At 47.7% G+C, this 17,340-nt stretch overlaps 1 long non-coding RNA gene across 1 annotated transcript; it reads right to left on the reverse strand.

The window, feature by feature from the left end:
• Window positions 1-632: 632 nt before the first annotated feature.
• LOC310904981 lies at window positions 633-16,141 on the reverse strand. Its single transcript, XR_014588708.1, has 2 exons — window positions 15,348-16,141; window positions 633-7,925 (listed from the first exon to the last, which is right to left on the reverse strand). It is a non-coding gene; the product is annotated as an uncharacterized lncRNA (long non-coding RNA).
• Between the last annotated feature and the right edge of the window lie 1,199 nt (window positions 16,142-17,340).

Below are 17,340 nucleotides of genomic sequence, written 5' to 3' on the forward strand. Positions count from 1 at the left end.
GCAGCTTTACACTACCTTCCATTTCCTTCCTTCCTCATTCGTGGCTCATATTTGCACTTGTAGCTACAGATTTGTGCTGGCAGTCTGTTTGGTTGTCTATCACGACGCCCTATTTCTATTCCAACAGTTTCTGAACACTCTCAGAATACCTATTTACAACGTGATCAATGTTTAGACATGAGGGCAGGATGAGTAACTGATATTTTGATCTAGAATAACTTAACAAGTGCCCAGTAGTCAGGCTGCGTCTGAGAGATGGAGTCAAATTCACAGCTGGAGTTTTTCAGCCCAGACAAGCACAGCCTGGACGGGGAGCAGCATTAACCTGCAAGGTGGGCCGTGCTGCCGGAGCACGTCAAACCTGGCAGAAGCTGATGAAATGCACTTTTCTAGGAAAAAGGTCTGTGGGAAGGGAGGGGGGCTTGACAGGCAGGAAAAGGGGATTTCTCTAAACAGAAGGGAAGTTGTGGCGAGAAGCAAAAAAGCCAGGACCTGCTTTGCTAAAAAAAGGAGAAAAAAGACCTAAGGGAATGGTAGGGAAGCCTGCAGAGAAACCTGGAGGTGAAAACTCTTCGTTTACCTGAATTAAAACCAAGGTTGGTTAATTCCAATTAATTAATCCAAGTTAAAAACCCAATTTTCTTGCCATGTGGAGATATTCTGCCAAGTGGAACGGACAGGGAGATGATCGGTGAACAAAGTGGGCAGAAGAAAAGCAAATAGCATACACTGAGTGTGGGGTGTCAGAGAGATGTATCAGAGGTTGTACCAAAGATGCAACAGATTTGAGTGTTTACTATAGAGGGGAATAATGAGAAAACTGGGGGAATGGAGAGAGCAGAGAAAGCAGAGATGGGAATTCTCCAAACTGAGCGATGACCAAAAAACGCAAGAGCTTCAGGAACTGTGAAACCAGTGGAAAGGGAAGCAGAAGAGAATGGGGACAAATCAGGTGTGCCAACAGCAAGTGGCAGGGGAACATGTGGGCAGAGAGGGTGGATGTTTTGCAAAGGTGAAAGCGAAGAGAAAGTTCCCCTGCAAAATCTAGTACTGAAGAACTGTGATTAATTGCCTCATGAAAAGTTTTGGCCTCTGGGGAAGCCCCTGAGAAGCTTCATATGGAGCTTCCAGCTGCTGCGGTCTGGTAGATAAATGTCATCTTCTTGGAGGCTTCGTGCTGCTGCGTGGAGCTGGACCCCAGGACCAGGCAGCGGCGTGATTTACCGTGCCAACATTAATGCTATCAAGTGATGGGCCTCTAGTTATTGGGGTGGATGGTGGCGTATTTTACTGGTAATGAATGTAGCATTTGCCTTGAGATGTCAATCAATAAGGCACCTGCCCTAATTGCTATCAATTTATTCATTCGTTATTGTTCTGTATGACTAGAAAACCCACACTGTCACGGCCACTGCAGCAACAGCAGCATGGCTCTTGCAAAATCCATCCTGCACAGCACAACTCTTCATCTGAGATGGCGGCAAACCTCCGCAAGACTCCCAGTGACTTCGCATCTCCACTGGGATGTGAAGGGGCCACCGTGCATCACTTCTCATTGCCACAGACAAGGGTCTGATGTTTGCTTTTGCTTCTCCTGTCGTGTCTGCTGCTGAATGGGAAAAGAACGCCACTCGCTCCTTGCTTTCTACATCAATTCGGCGACGGAGAACAAAGCTTCCCCTAAGTGAAAGTGTAAGCTTAGCTATATGATTGGTTACGAGGCGTGTTTGCAGCCTGCAGAGACGCTCAGGAGCACAGCGATTGGCTTTGCTTAATAGCGGCGACGAAAGCTCCTCGTCCTGCCCAACAGCACTGAAACCTCCCGGCACAAAGGGCCAGGCGGTGGTGGGGCTGGCGGCTTCTCCCCGCGATGCCCGGCTTCTGTTGCGCTGTGTTTACAAGGCAGGCAGGTTTTATGCTACTTTGGGCTCAGTAGGATCCTGCCAGTATAACAAAACCTCCTCTCCTTTTCCTGGGAGGAGGCAGAACGCTTAAGAGGAAAGATTAACTCTGACACGGCTCTGAAGCTGCTCCCAGGGGCAGGACGACCTGCCTGGAGAGCCAGGGCTCCTGCAGGGGCCAAGAGCTGGCTCCGAAGCTCATGGCTTTTTGTTTGGTTCTGTTTAAAAAGCAGGGGCAGGAGCAGCAGGCAGCCCCCCGGGAAGGGCAGGCAGCCCCCAGAGCACAGCTCCTCTCCCCACCTCTCCCACCACGTTATTCACCACGGTTCAGTCCCAGCACTACAGGACGTCTCCCCGAGTCTTTCTTCCTGTGCAAAAGCACCCAATTAGATTTCAGAATGGAAATTTACCAATTACATAACTTTTCTACAGGGAAAATTGCTGCCTACATGCCATATCTTTTCAGGGGGAGATGTCCATTAGAGCTAATTGTGCTGGTGGCTTTGGTAACGGAGACACCAGTTGGGCTGGAGCTGGATAGACAGACTTAATCCTGTTTCCACTTATGCTACTGAACAGATAGTGGATGTCAATTACTTTAGTTACTGATTTTCTGGACCGTGTTGTAACCCATTATCCAGAGGTGAAAAGTTTTGTAGCCCATTATCACGTCCATCACATCAGCTAATGACACCAAAAATAAACTACGTGTTTGAAGATGTTGAAATTAATAGCAATTTCTCTGTGCTTTGTGATATCCCTGGTTTTGGTACACATTCTCTAAAGCCTCACTATTTTACTGCAGAAAATGTTAAGCTGGGAAAGCTATTTATTGATTATACGTGGTATGCGGGGAGTGCTTTTTTGGCATTAGTCCATCTCGTGTCCACTTGCATTTTCAGGAGAGACTGAGTGGCTCTGACGGGAGTAGAAGAGGGCAAGCACGTTGAAAAAAACGTAATTGGAGTAAATGAACTTTCCAAGACTCAAAGTGGACTGTAAGGAGAACTCTGGAGTCTGGAGAACCTTCCCATTCCCTCCAAATTACTTATTCCAAGAAAAGACTCTAGTCATGCTGCCAGGGGTGGGTGCCCAAGCAGGACACAGGGCTTGTTGGAGCCCTTTCCTAAAGAACCCTTCCACCAAATATGTTGGCCGTCTACCCCAAATTTCCATTTCTCATTGGAAAGCTAGGGATTTCTCTATGGAAACCAATCACTTCCCATAATTTGGGATAGAAAAATGTTGGTTTACTACCAAATAATACAAAATTTCCTAAATTCCCAACTTTCTCTTTTCTCTCCAGTTTCCATTTGTCTCTGCTCATCTATCTTAAAGTATAATAGGGAGTTTGTGGTGCCCTTTTTTTTTTTTGAATCTGAATAGATGCGCTGAGCCTTCAGAATAATTTTTATGACAGGCAGACAGGTGAAAGGGAGAAATCACAGACATTTGAATAAATGTCATATAAAACACAAGAACCAATCTGAAAGTTCACAGGATGCTGAAACAGATGGTTTTCTGAGAGGTAATCTATTTTCTGAATTTGGTGTTGCAGCAGGCACATAAACATTTCCTAAGGAGAAGACTCCTTGTCTTTTGATAAAAGGCACCTACCCTCCATGCAGCCAGTACCTGAACAAGGAAGAAAAGAGAGAAAACTGGGGGAAAAAAAATAATCAGGTTGCATTTTTCAAGTCTTTGTTGGAAAAGGGATGCGGAGAGGGTGAATATTCCTAATTATTATCTGAGAAGCATTCACAGCTACTAGCTTTGGGGAAGCCTGTGGCAGGTTAAGAGAGCACATCAGCGAGTGCACACAAATGAAGAGGTACCTGCTCAAAGCAAAACAATGCATAAAACATCCTGCTTATGCAAATGTATGATGATGACATTGCCAGGCACTGATTAGGAAATAAATCTGATTTGCTTAGGGCTCCTTTTTATCAACAATATACTGGTTTTTTTTAAGGTAACCACGGCTCATTCCTCGTATTTGGCTGGCCCCTGGGGTTAGGTCTGGAGCTCGGAGACTGGCAGGGGAGGAAGGCTCCTGCTCCGAGGGCGCCCTGCAGACACCTCCAGACACGGCTGATGAGCAGGTCGGGGTGGCTTTAGTGTTTGCCACAGGTGAGAACAGCTTTTTAAGCATCCCATAAACTGCCTTGCTCCTGCTCCTAAGGATGCTGTGGTATACGTTAATTCTTCTCCAGCCTTGCCACGTGAAGGAGGACCTGCTCACGCAGCAGAAGGAAACAAACTGAAATAACTTGCAGAGTAGGCTGGTTGGAAGTTCCCTTCTGGCTGTGTTTACATAGGATTAAACCTTCCAGTCCACACCGCAAGGGCAGAGACTTTAGGAAATGGCAGGAACCTCCACCTGTTTCAGCCGATGTGGTCCCCGATACCAAAGCACATCACAGCCCTCCTTTGATAGCGTTCATTGCTGGGAAGATTTTTCTGATAAACAGTGGCCATTAGCACGTCCTGCAAGTGCCTATTCTAAGCCCATCTCATCTCGGCATTCATGACCTGTGGAGACTGGTTGCTAGCTGCTAGCTCTACAAATTGGCAACAGATCACATTAGCAGATGGCCTTAAGTACACGCATGCCAGGCCTCATTATGTGTCTTTTTTTCTTCTCCTTTTTTTTATTTTTTTTTTTTGAGCCATGTGTGGACTCTGTCCAAGTATGTGGCAACACCTCCCATGCCTGGGATGCTGCTGATACACCTTTGTCATTCAAGAAAAGGGCTGTCTCCATTTGCAATGCTTTCTGAAGTCCTCGCCCTCCGAAGGCACAGAGCATCTGCCTGCTTTGAGGAAACAGCTGTGCGTTCATTTCGGATAGCTTGGAGTAGGCTGCTGGCAGCCTATGCAAAACGAAGCTACCAGCATCCAGCCATGTCTCAGCAGACTCCCAATCTCCGTAGATTTTCCCCAACCTCAAACACTTCCTCGGCTGATATTTCCATGACAGCCACAGCCCAGGCAAAACAGGGCATGGAAGGAGAGGAATTGCCTAGCAAGAGGCACCCGGCTGCAGACAAAGCCTGCAGAGAGGATGAAGGGAGCCCAGTGTATTTGCTGCTCGGGATGCCTTGCTCCTGCTGCCACGCCAGGCTGCAGAGCTGTGCAGGGAAGCATTTCCAGGTTGCAGCCAGAGGACATCGGCACCACTGCACCTACAGCTCTGATGGATGCTGGTTTTGAGACTTTCAGCTTAGTTTTTGCATAGCTTCAGGTCTGTGTTATTCACCTGACGCCTTGCCCCTTTGTCTTCTCGAAGATCGCCGTGAATCCGCCGCCTCCCCACTTCTGCCAATCTCAATTTTTTTTTCCCTAAGAGAAATATATGTCACGTGCTGATCTGTCAGTCACTTCTTCATGGATACTGAATCTATTAAAAAGAAAAACCTGATTTTAAATGACATGTCATACTAAACTGTCTCATTATCTCCGAAGCGAGATGAAACACATTCTCTCTCCGTATTATTTTTTACCCCGTGTCTCAGTATTACTCCTCATTCACGAGAAGGGTGTTTAGCCCAGAAGATTATAGACTGGTCATAACCAAAGAAAGGGAGAGAAAGATTTACTCCAATCATGTTGGAGGGACCTCAGCGAGTATTAACTGATGAAGTATACACAGATCACAGCACACCCTCAGTGCCCGCCTGTGAATTTATCCCGTGTGATAAATGGGAGCAGTTTATGGAACAGGCAGAAATTGATACGGAAGAGGTTTCTATCTGGAATGCGCTGTATAAATTACAGGATGCTTATCTGTGAGTAATTCTCTTGCATATGCTAACTGCCCAGACACTTACAGCCTATGGCAAAGGCATTAGATAACCTCCGATTCACAGTTGCCGGGGGCAATCTTCATGCTAAATAAATAGTTCATCTTTTTTGGACTCAAATGATATATCTGTTTGCAAGCACCACAAATACTGGTCTAGAAATGGATACTTACGGTATAATTTTTTTTTAAGCTGTCCTTTTTTTTTTGTGCCTGCAATTTGTGGCTGCACTTTATGTAATTTAGCAGCCTGCTACTCCTGCCTCGTCTATTTTATCTATCAGGTTTCTAATGTGCCATCTAGGTGCCTGTCAGGTAGATGGACAGTTAAAGGCATGATATTTTTTGTCTTGCTCTTTCTTGCTACACGTGTCCCATTGAGGGCACACGATACCCTTGTTCATGTATTTGCCTGTTAGGCAACTTTGCCCACGGTTCTTTGCTGCCACAGACCTGTGTGCTGATCTGGAAAGGAAATATTTTTTTCTCCTGAGCACTGCAGGCTTGAGATCAGAATTCAGCTGAGCAAAAAGTGAGGCCGGGATGCAGGCATGATGAAAAAAAAAAGTCAAGCACTCAGTATATAAAGAAAAGAGCATTTCCCAGTGCTCAGACAGGTGAATGACAAATATCTTCCTCTTTTGACATAACTCCCCACCCCCCCAGCTTAATGCAGACATTGCATAGTGTTTGTTTGGCATAAGCCGGGTTTATAGCTCTATTTTCTAGAAATAAAATCACTGTCTGCCTGAAAGCCAAAAGCATTTTTTTTTCTTTCCAAAGGAATTGCATTGGCACTCGCAGCCCATCTCAGAGGCTGGTGCCAACTGAGTGCAAATGAACCAGGAGGAAATTCAGCGCACAGAGAGAAACCTCGGGCTCCAGGCAACTTGCAGCAGCAGATCAAGACCAGCTGGTCTGACACCACTACTTCTCCAGCCATCAAGCCCCAAGCCAGGGATGCCCATCCCATCGTCACCCAGCTCCTGAGACGCTGCCCAACAGTATGCTTTGCTCTAACTCCTGCGGCCTAACAAGCAGTGCTGATAACTTTCAAGAAAAATTGCACTTATCAGCGAAGCCGGCTCTGTTTGCTCACAGGATTTGTATTTCTCAGCCCTGGAAGCGGTGCTGATCCCACGTCTCATTCTTGGCATTGCCAGCATCCTGGCAGAAAGCTGCACATGACTCTGCCTACTGGGAAATACTCCATTAATCAGGTGCTGACAGACCTCCTCGCTACTTTTTCCCCCGTGATGGTCACACATGTCATTTTTTCTCCGAAAAGCTGTTCTCTGCATTTCGGCATGGCACAGATGCATCATCACACAAGCCTCAGGGGCAGCAGAGAGGCTGGATCTCAGCCTGTATCTTTTGGGAAAAGGAGCAGTGCATCCCACCAGGATCTCATACGGATGCAGGCAGAGAGGTCGTCTTCCGAGGAAAACTGGGATGGAGTCACCACTGCACACCTGTGATTTGGGCTGGCCAACCCCTTTTCTGTGTGTACACATCAGTGATTTCACAACTTTCTTTAGATGCACAGGTCCAACCAGTGTCCGACTCAAAAAAAAACTGGGAGCAAGTTTCCTTCTCTGTCTCAGCAGAGCCACGCACACTTCTGTCTCAAAGGAAAGAGCATCCAGATGCTATTTCTGCCTCCTCAGGGCTTGTTGCAACACGGGCTCCCTCACTACCTTTCCCAGAGGGCAGAAGAGTTGCCTTCAATTCTAAATTTAACCTTAATGAGCGCAAAATGAATGAGGTAGCAGGGGAACTTAATCTGGTTAACAGAGCAGCAGCAGAAAGAGCAAGATGTTTGCGTGCGGTGATGGATCCTGATTTCCCATGCTGAATCCACGGGAGCATCAAAAGGACTCAAGTCTACTGAATCTTGAGTGGTTCTGTGGATACGTGGTTGGGAACGAAGCAGGCAGGTAGTCCTCGCTGCCAGCGATGACAGCAGAGCTCTATTTGGCCTTGGGCAAACACACACGCATGCTGACTTTAGTGCTTGGATGTTGTTTATGAAGGGAGAAACAGCACAGGCTGGAATACATAGAGATCTGTGCAAAATCATCTGCCTGCATGGCTTGCAGGTACACCTCGCTCCTAACACGTACCCCCTGGCTGTTCCTGCTATCATCCAGGCTCTCGGGCTGACAGCACCTGATCTCCTTTCTCCTCCAGTCCTGGAGCACCGCAGAGCTCTGCTCATTCATCTGTTTGATGAAAAATGATGTGTTCCATTTAGTCCAATCCAGGATCCCCAAAACAACAGCATCAACGCACCTCGGCCTTGGTCCAGACCTGATTCTCTGACCCTGTGGAGCTGACCTGCACAATCCTTCCTGCCCTTCACAGCCCAAAAACGTGTATCATAGTTTGCAGAGATGTGCTATCTCAACGAATAGTATGACCTATCTGACTTTTGCAGCTAGGGTTTTGGATTCGCATAAGACATCCAAGGATGTATTCAATAAACCTTACAAACCCAAATTCCTCAGTCCATTGCTGTGAAGTAGCTCCGCGGGCAAAAGAAAAAAATAAAAATGAATGAACACCATTGTAACCAAAGCAGGGTAATACCGCCCAAAACCAGGAAGAAGAACATGTGCAGAGAGATAAATTATTCAGACACCACTGCAGGGCTTTTTAAGCCAGGACTCCAGAATTAGCACCTTGCTCGTGTCAAAAACGACAGAGGATGGCTCATGACTGTAAATGATCAAGGCCTTTCCTTAGTTTCACATTTCATATGAGACCGATTTCCAGAAACAACAAATTCCCCTCGTTCTGTGCCAACGCCAGCACTTTCTGCGGGGTCCTGGGGCTTCCCTGGAGGTCTCTGGACCAGCCACAAAAGGGATGCGCGGACTGAATTTTGGAAGGGGCCGCGCACCCGCAGCTTCCACCAAAGCCATCCGAGAAGGGTGCAATGCTCCGAACCCTTTCCTAATTAGATCAGCAGTCTCATCACCTCCTGGGATGGCTTGGTATATCCTCTGGCTTTTAAAGGATTTTGTATTAAAAACAGATCTCTGATAAACTGGAGCCTCCCTGCATACAGAAAGAAAAGGACAATAAACTCCTTTCTTTTCCTCGCAGTTTTGAGCGATGATAGCTAGAGAAATAACGCTTGTAAATAACCCATGACCCTTTTCATCCAAGGGGATCTTCCTAGCAAATTAATCCATTTTTTAAGACATGGAGGGCATTAAAAACACGCTCAGCTAGTTTTCTCATTTGGATTTCCAACTTCTTCAGTTCTGTGACTGCTCATTCTCCGAAAAATAAATAAATAAAATCCTCTCTAATTTCTCCTAAGTTTCTATGAGCTTATTTTTAGGGAATGAAGCAGAAATAATTATTTTTTTTAATAGACATTTATATTTCAGGGGATGAATGAAACCAGTAAGTGCCATCAGCTTTTGGTGGCAACAACAGGGGAGCAAATCAGCCGTGTGTGAGCAAGTTGCTCGTATGAGCACCAGGGCCGCCTCTCCCCCTAGACACCATATTTCAGCAGTCTGTACATTCATAAAAAAGGCTGGATTCATGTTTTAATGTGGCACACACCTATGCACGTAGCCAATAAGCTGGTAGGACAAGTAAATAGCACCTGGGGAAGTAGGCATTATTATTCCCATTTGACAAAGGCAAATGGAAGTCTATAAAGGACTGAGAAGTGAATCCTGGTTTTTCAGCACATGGTGCTTGAGTCACAAGGCTTACGTCTTCTCACCAATCTCTCAACCCCAGAAATTCAGCTGGAAAACCACAGCTTTACCCTCACCATCTCCAGCAAAATGAAAGGGAGTTGGAGATGCTCAGAGAAACCAGGCAGCCCGGGGGGCACGGAGGAGCCAGCCCCTCACATGCCCAGACCGTCCTGGTGAACCTCAAGCAAGCCAAAATGAGCAAATAACAGTGAAGCGTCTCCAAAGATTTACGTGAACGATGCTTGAACACTTTCCTCTGACTTTTGCCACGAGCGTTCACATGAATGATATTTTTGATAGTAAAAACAATTGTGCAACGGGAAATGCTCAGAAATATGCATTTGAGTGAAGCCTCACCACAAAAAGGACATACGCAGCCGTGCAGAGATCTCCCCGCTGTGTACAAAAGTTTCGGTCCCCCAGGAAGGGAGCAGAAGTAATACGATCTAGGTAATACATTTTGCAGAACAGAAAACAGCCGCGAAAGGATGGCAAACAGCCAGGCGCAATCGAAATGAACTCGAGGACTGAGATGCATCACGGGCTGTGTTTGATTAAGGAACGTTGTCATAAAAAACAAGCCTGTTCATTCATGAATAATACAGGACCAAGAGACAGGTCTGGATTTGTCATTTAAATTATTTATCGTTAACTACGAAACGGCCACCTGTCCAGGCTTGTGGCAGTGTTTGAACCTCGGCCATTTAAATCAAAAAGCAAAAGCTAATGCTGCTTACACTAAACTTTTTTTTTTTTAAATTATGATCATCCTCCTCAAGGTGTGCTTTTTGCCCTGTTCCATCGCTGAAGAGAAATCAGTGGTGATTACGATTTCTTCCACAGGCCAAAGGGACCCCAGGGTATCCCAGACACTCGAACCTACGGGCGGGATCACCCAAACACTGCGATGCAGCAGCACGGCGCACATCAAAGCAGGACTACCTGCTCCAGAGGTGGATTTTAGGCTTCCTGAGGTTATAGCTCTCAGTACAGGGAAATGATGAGCTCAGGGCAGGGATGTCTCGATTTGCAGAGGCCTGTCCTACGTGGTGCAGGGAGCAGCTCTACACGGCCAGCCTGACAAAGCTGCTCCAACCTCACGCCAAGGAGACAACGTCTCCTAGAAGCATACCACCCTCGTGCCCAACCAAATAGTTGGGGATGGAATAAAATCAGTGCTGGAGGAGGTCTAACGGGTATTTGTGAGCCTTCTGGATAGGCCCTTACGTGCCTCCCCGAGGCTGTTCCCAGCACCTAACCTCAGGCAGCTCCTTCAGGGCAAGCTGCGGCTCTGCTCGACCCGGGCTGCAAGTGAGCCAAGCCGCTTGGGATTTCAGCACGGCTTTAAAAGCCGATGCTCTTTCCAAAATATCTCAGCAGATCTATAGTAAACAATAGCTACTTTTGAAAGCCACTCAGCATTCTTGTTCAAATAACCCCTCTTCCTCTCGAAGCGTCTTGTTTCCCTCGGGGTTGTCATAGAGAGGAAGATATCGATGAGCCAGCCATGTGTCAGGGAGCAGAGACGAGAAAGAAGCATTGAAGTGAAGCCATTTACTCTCTTCTTGAAAGCCTGCAGTTTTGACCTGTTTCTCCAGCGTGTATCTACAGCATCTCTGTTCCTTTGTGTCAGTTTGGACACTGGGAAGAGCGCCCTGCAGCAGAGGCGGTGCTCAGACACAGTTAATGCCGCGATGCCTCGGACCGGAGAAGCACCCGTCATGTTCAACGCAGCCTTTGAAAGCAGACACCTCATAGCAGGGAAGTCAATAGGTTGTTTGGTTACACTGAGCTTCTAGAAGGCAAAGCCTCGCTTTCACCTCTCTAAAGAAAAGGAAGGTCTTGGATAGCAGTGCATTAGATCTTAAGAATGTCCCATCAAAACGCAGACTGCTATAAAGGTTGTTACCTTGTAAGAGAAACATCTTACTGAAATCAGCAAGGTCTTTGCTCTCTCCCTTATAAGAGAAAGGTAAAGAATGAAAGCAGCCGGTAGGTTCTGAGGCTGTTTTCACCAGAAATAACCCAAAGCTTTTTTTTTTTCCTGGTGCATTCCAGCTTTGCTTGCACTTAACTAGAAAACTGATAAAAAAGAGAGAAAAGGTGAACGATGCCAGGCCAGGCCATCAATGAGTTTTAACCATCAAAAAGCTTCTTCAGCAGCAGCAGTCGTCCAAGTCAGCATCTATAACGTGGATCAAGAGCTGCCAACAATCTCCAGTCCTTCTGGTACAAACATTTTTGGAGACTTTTTCCTGCCCTTGCTGGAACACACGGCTGTGTTCCTGACCCACACAACACCTTTACCCTGTTTAGGCACCTCTAGCAGTTACCCCATTCACACTGAAACGGTTTTTATTGTAGCAATACATTAACTGAACATATTAATTAAGTGATGTGCCCTTTTATCTTCTCAAGTTTCCACCACCATATGGTCTGCTGTACTCTAATCATACTTGAAATTTCTGTTTTCTTCTTCCCTAGCTACCAAACATGATTGTGTGCCCATTTGCAGCTTTGTATAAAGGTGCATATGCAAAAACAAATAAGCATGCATTTTGCAGGCATCTCCACCTTTTTCTGAATGCAACCATCAAAAGGCTGACTTATTTCTAAAGCCTCACCCAAGTGATTTTAAATACATTTAAATACAGCTATGGCAACGCATGGCCAGGTAGCTAATTCTGCTGATGACAACCACGGAGGGAGGAAAATAGAGAACCAGCTCAAATAACATCTGCTGAAAAGACAAACCTGAATGTTGTTAACCTGATTCTTCTCAGCCATCACATTGCTGGTTCAATGAGATTCAGTGCCTGAAAGGTAAAAACAAATCCTTTCTGCTAACAAGCCTGTAAACTAATGACACTCAGAAAAAACTTGGCACACCAGGCTTCGTGGTCTGCAGTGAAAACAGATCAGATGTGATGCCTGCAAACCTCAGAAAAAATCCCCTTGAGTCTCACTCAGCTGTGAAGCGCCTTGTTGTGATGATCAGGCTTTGGTTTGCAGCCCAGCACCCTGCTCTGCACCGCCGTGTGCGTTTGTGGACTCAACAGCACGTGCACAAAGTCGGAGAGATCAGAGACCTTTTTGTTCACGTGTCACTTCCACAAAGGCTGGGTTGTGTTCTGACTTGTGGCTTCATCAAGAAATCGAGGTGTCTTTCAAGCTGCTCTGCTCCTTTCCAAAGGCGTTTAGAAGCTGTGTGGGTGTTAGTACTGGATGAGCATCGATTTCAGTGGGGAATTAGTACATGCTCAGAATGGAGAAAATACGCTGCATAGACCCAAAGCTTGCAGGAAAAGGTACCCAGGATTCAATGGAAATGCATTCCTCCTATTTAATCGAAGGGAAAGGTTGGTGGGAGAGAGGAGTTGAATCCCAGAGGCCACCTCTACGAGTGAAAGGCAGGATGAGGCTCCGCTCCACTTTCCTGTTCAGCCAGTGGCTGAATTTGCCCAGTTTCTGCACCGCAGTCATTTGCTGGATGGAGGCAGCCCCAGGCCCCCTGCTCATGGTGCACGGACCATCCTGCAGCCTTCAGGGGCGCCTTCACCCCTCGCTGCCACCTTGAGTCCATTTGAGACAGAGATAATAAATCCGCGCCCCCTTTCCTCTCCCACCTCTCAGAGAAAGTTTCCCTAACGTGCTGGATAATGAGCCCATTTTTATTCTTTCTGGCCATCTCCTAAAGGTGAAAATGGGACCTCCGCTGAGCACCATCACCAAAGGCTCAAGGCTTTTAATAAAAAGCCTGAAATTCCTTCTCTTTAAGGCCAGAAGGTGACTAATGGGCTACACAGCCTGCGAGGCAGAGGAGCGGCTCTGCTGAAGAGCCTGGCAGCTGGCAGCCCCAGGACCTCAGGCAGGACCCGATCCCCTTGATCGGCCCTTTGTCCTCTGCAAGCTTTTTAGCTTTTTGTCACCTTTTCCCTGCCTGCGAGGCCGGTGGAAATGCCAGATTTCTCTGGCTGCCCTTTTCCTCCGTGGATTTGCACCCTTAAAATAAAAACCCTCCTACTGGGGCTCCTGCCCTCTGCAGAGCAGGCTGGAGCAATGCAGCCAGTGCCGTGTTCCTCCCACCCGTGCAGCAAAGCAGCAGGACACGAGCAAGCCCTGCCCCAACCACAGAGCTGCGAGCCCGGCTCGAGCATCGTGCTGGCAGCTCCTTTCCAGACCCTGCTCGGAGCACGAAGCAAATTTGCAATAAGAGCAAACCCAAAGCCAATTTCAAACGAACGCTGGCCTCAGACTGACAGGAAAATGCACCATTTGGTTTGATTTTTCCATACATTAGTTCTTCTCTCAAAGGCTGGATCGATAGAGAGGGAAAACCGAGCGATGGGTAACCCTTTACTTGTGTAGGAATGGGATTTATCCTCGTGCTGCCTGGCAAGGACTGCGGGGTGGCTGCGTGCTCCTGCACTTCCCTCGCAGCAGCCGCGGCTGCTCTCGTTTCCCAGTTAAGCACCAGGCTCACGATGCTCTAGAAATAGGCACCAGTGGGGTCTGGAGAGGTGAGGAGCCGCCCGTGGAAAGTTCCAGGAGGTCCGCACACATGGGTATTTTGAAACAGAACAAAATATTGAATTTTGAGATTTCCACAGAAGCGTGATCTTAAGCAGAAGAGGTTGCTGGAAGGCCATCACAACATTTCATTTCGCTAAGAGCCCAAGCGCTTTGTTATACATGCTGGTAGCATTCAAGCTGCCGCCTCCCAAAGAAAACTTGACGTGGTCCAATTCCAACAAGACCCTTTGAGCTCAAAAGATTGTTTAAATGAAACACCACCGAAATGGGGATACTCCCATCGTATCCCCCAGCGAGGCACAGCTGCTCGCAGGTAACAGCATCGCTCGGGAGCGTGCCAAGCCCTCCTCCCACATGCTGGGCGCCCGTGTCACCGAGCTCAACATGCGTGGCTCCTCGGTAGGTGCATGACAAAAACCACCTTTTGCCATAGAGAAAGGAACGAGCCCGTTTGGGAGCTGGGAACAGGGAGGAATTTGGCTCTGTTATAGGAGCAGCGATGGCCAAAATACAGCGCCAACAAAGCTGTAGGTACCGTGGTAGCATTGCACAGGTCTCTGGGGATCTGCAAAAGGCACACACACGTGCCTGAGGTCTTTGTCTCAGGAACATGATTCAGCACAGCGCTGCTGGGAACACACCTGCTGCTTAAAAGCAAGGCTTCCAAGAGAAACCTTTGTGCTCTCACCCTGCTGCAAGAACCTGCCTGATGTGGTCCAGGGCCACTCGGGGTCCCTGCGACAGCAAAGCCAGGCAGGAGGCCCACTGCAGGCAGCTCCCATCGTGCAAGAACCTCCTCACCGTGCTCCTGCCTGGCCAGTGTCTGTCACAGGAGGAGGAAAAGACAGAAACCAGGGGCAAATAACTAACTTAGCACTGCCATGAACAACACGGGATATGTTGGTCATCTCTAGCTGACCAAGACTCTATGAAGTTGCTGGTACAAAAGCTCACAATTCAAACTAATATATATATGTATGTATATATATACATATATATTTTCCTTCCAGAACTCTGCCCTCCTGACCTCCCAATTGATCTTTTCATGATCCCTACTCCAATATACACATACCTCAGGGCATGCTCTGGCAGCAAGCGCAGCAATGCCAGAATCCCCAACCAAACCGAGTTCCTTTAAGCCCCCAGTGACCATTTCTAACAACCCCACAGCATTTGGCCAGCTCCGAGCTCACCAGAGGCTCGGGGAGCTGAGCAGACCTGGTGCAGAGCTCAGGCCTTCTGCTAGGCACCTTCCTGGACACACAGCCACCTTCTCAGCTTGGAGATCTCCTGACTCCACCACTGCTATTGACCACGCACAGGCTCCAAGGTGCTGGGCTGCCAGGATCGTGCCCTCCCCGGGGCTGGCACCACATCCCTGAGACTTACCCAAGGTCCAGGGACAGCAAGGAGGAAAAGCAGGAGAGAGGGCTGAAGGAGGCAGACAAAACTCCTCGTGCTGTTGATGTGACCCATCTGCGAGTCCTTTCTAATTAGGATGGGGCTCGCAGCACAGCCGCACATGGCTCTGCTGCTAATTAGGGAGGGCTGAGCACCGACACATTAACCTCCCGGTCTCGAAACATTAACTTTACCAGGTGTAATATCTTCTAGGTGACATAAAGGTTAATAATCTGCATCCAAAACAGAACCCAGCTCAGTAAATACCCAATTAACCGGGTTCTGGCACAGGTGGCAGCAAACTGCAGTGCTGTGGGGACAGCCAGAGCGTGCAGCAGCGATGCCTTCGGAGGGGTTCTGTGTAGGCCCCACCGCCAGCAGTAGCAAGGGAAAGCAACAAAATAAGATAAATAAATGATTTTTTTTTTGCTGAGGGTGTTTAACGAAATGTATTTCCTTCTTCCCTCGCACCCTCCTTCAGAAACTGCTCCCCACAGCTTCTGCCGTACGAAGGGCAACTCAAAGTGGTTGCACTCAAGTTGTGTGCAGTAAAACGGCAGGTTTGGCTAACTTTTAATGGTTGTTTTGTACTCTGCCTTCCAGAAGAGGGACTGGGAACAGGGAAGGATAAAGAAGGAAACAAATGTGCAGCGAGTGAATATTCCTCTCAGTATGAACGCAGATGCCTCATTTGGGATCATTTTGTAGAAACTAAGGAGAAAATCATTTCCTTTTCTTACAAGAGCTGAAACATTTAAAAATAATTGGCCAAATAAACGCCTAGTCTTACCCTGACCACAGCAGCAGACAAACCAAGTAGAAATGATACCCGCACCTTCTCACTGTGCTGCCCTGACCCCAGGACCCTGATGGAGATGAAGGCAGAAAACCTCTCCAGCTCTCCGAGCAAAAACAGCTGCAGGCTCTCAGGGTACTTCGCAGGGCTCAGCCACTTCACTGAGCTCTCGTTATTTTAACGAAAAGCACTTTTTTTTTTTCCCCTGCACAGCTGAACTGACACAAAGAGTGTCAGACAACTAGAAGACATCCAGCATTCTTCCAAACTGCTCCACTCACGTTCCCTCCCAGCTCCTCCTCGCCTTACTGTCTTCCAGGGGTTCAAGTTCCCCCATTCTGCAACCACTTAGGACGCCCTGGTTCCCTCTCTCCTTTTCTACAACCACTATGCAAACTTCAGCTGAGAATCCACCTTTCCTTGTGCTGTCACAGCCAAGCATTTCTTCCCCAGGAGCTCTCCTCTGCAGGCACTGTGCACACACAGGAAAATGTCCAGCCCCGCTGCTAGTCCTAACAAACTGCACCTCAACATCACACCTCCAACCCAACCTCTCCGCTCTGCTTTTACTGAAACAAACCCTTCTGGGAGAGACGGAGTACCAGCCCGGCCAGCCGAGCAGTAAAGAAAGGGAGTACCGAAGAGATCATCCAGTGAGACAGGAGAAGAATGAAAATAGTGTTTTTAATATCATTTACAGCAAACTTACAGTATGTTATTTCACATCACATATTTCTAAACTGCTCATCTGGAAAATATAAGCTGCAAAAATACAGAATGCAGTACTCAAAATATATCGAGCATGTGGTTTCTCTCTCTCTTTTTTTTTTTTAATCAATTGCACAGCGAAATATTTCCTTTTCCAAACCAAGTTTTGGTTTATTTTGGAAGTGCTGCTAAGCATCTGCAAGATGACCAGCAGTAAAACCAGCACGCTTCAAAGACGGTCCCTCGGGCACCATAGGAAGGGGCTGACCCGCAGCCTGAGGCAGGGGCAGATCCCGTGCTGCAGACCTCGATGGAGCTGCCCCGCGCAGCAGGGACCTCCTTGCTGTGCAGCCTCCCAGAAATGCTGCTCTGCCCAGGTGACGGAAGAACAGCAACGGTACGTGGGTCCGACACCACGGACCGGCCTGGCACAGAGGCAGGAAGGTGCTCAGCCAATATCGCGGGTCCTGGGGGTGA

This window comes from Anser anser, assembly GCF_964211835.1.
Source record: "Anser anser genome assembly, chromosome: 10".
Taxonomy (NCBI): Eukaryota; Metazoa; Chordata; class Aves; order Anseriformes; family Anatidae; genus Anser; species Anser anser.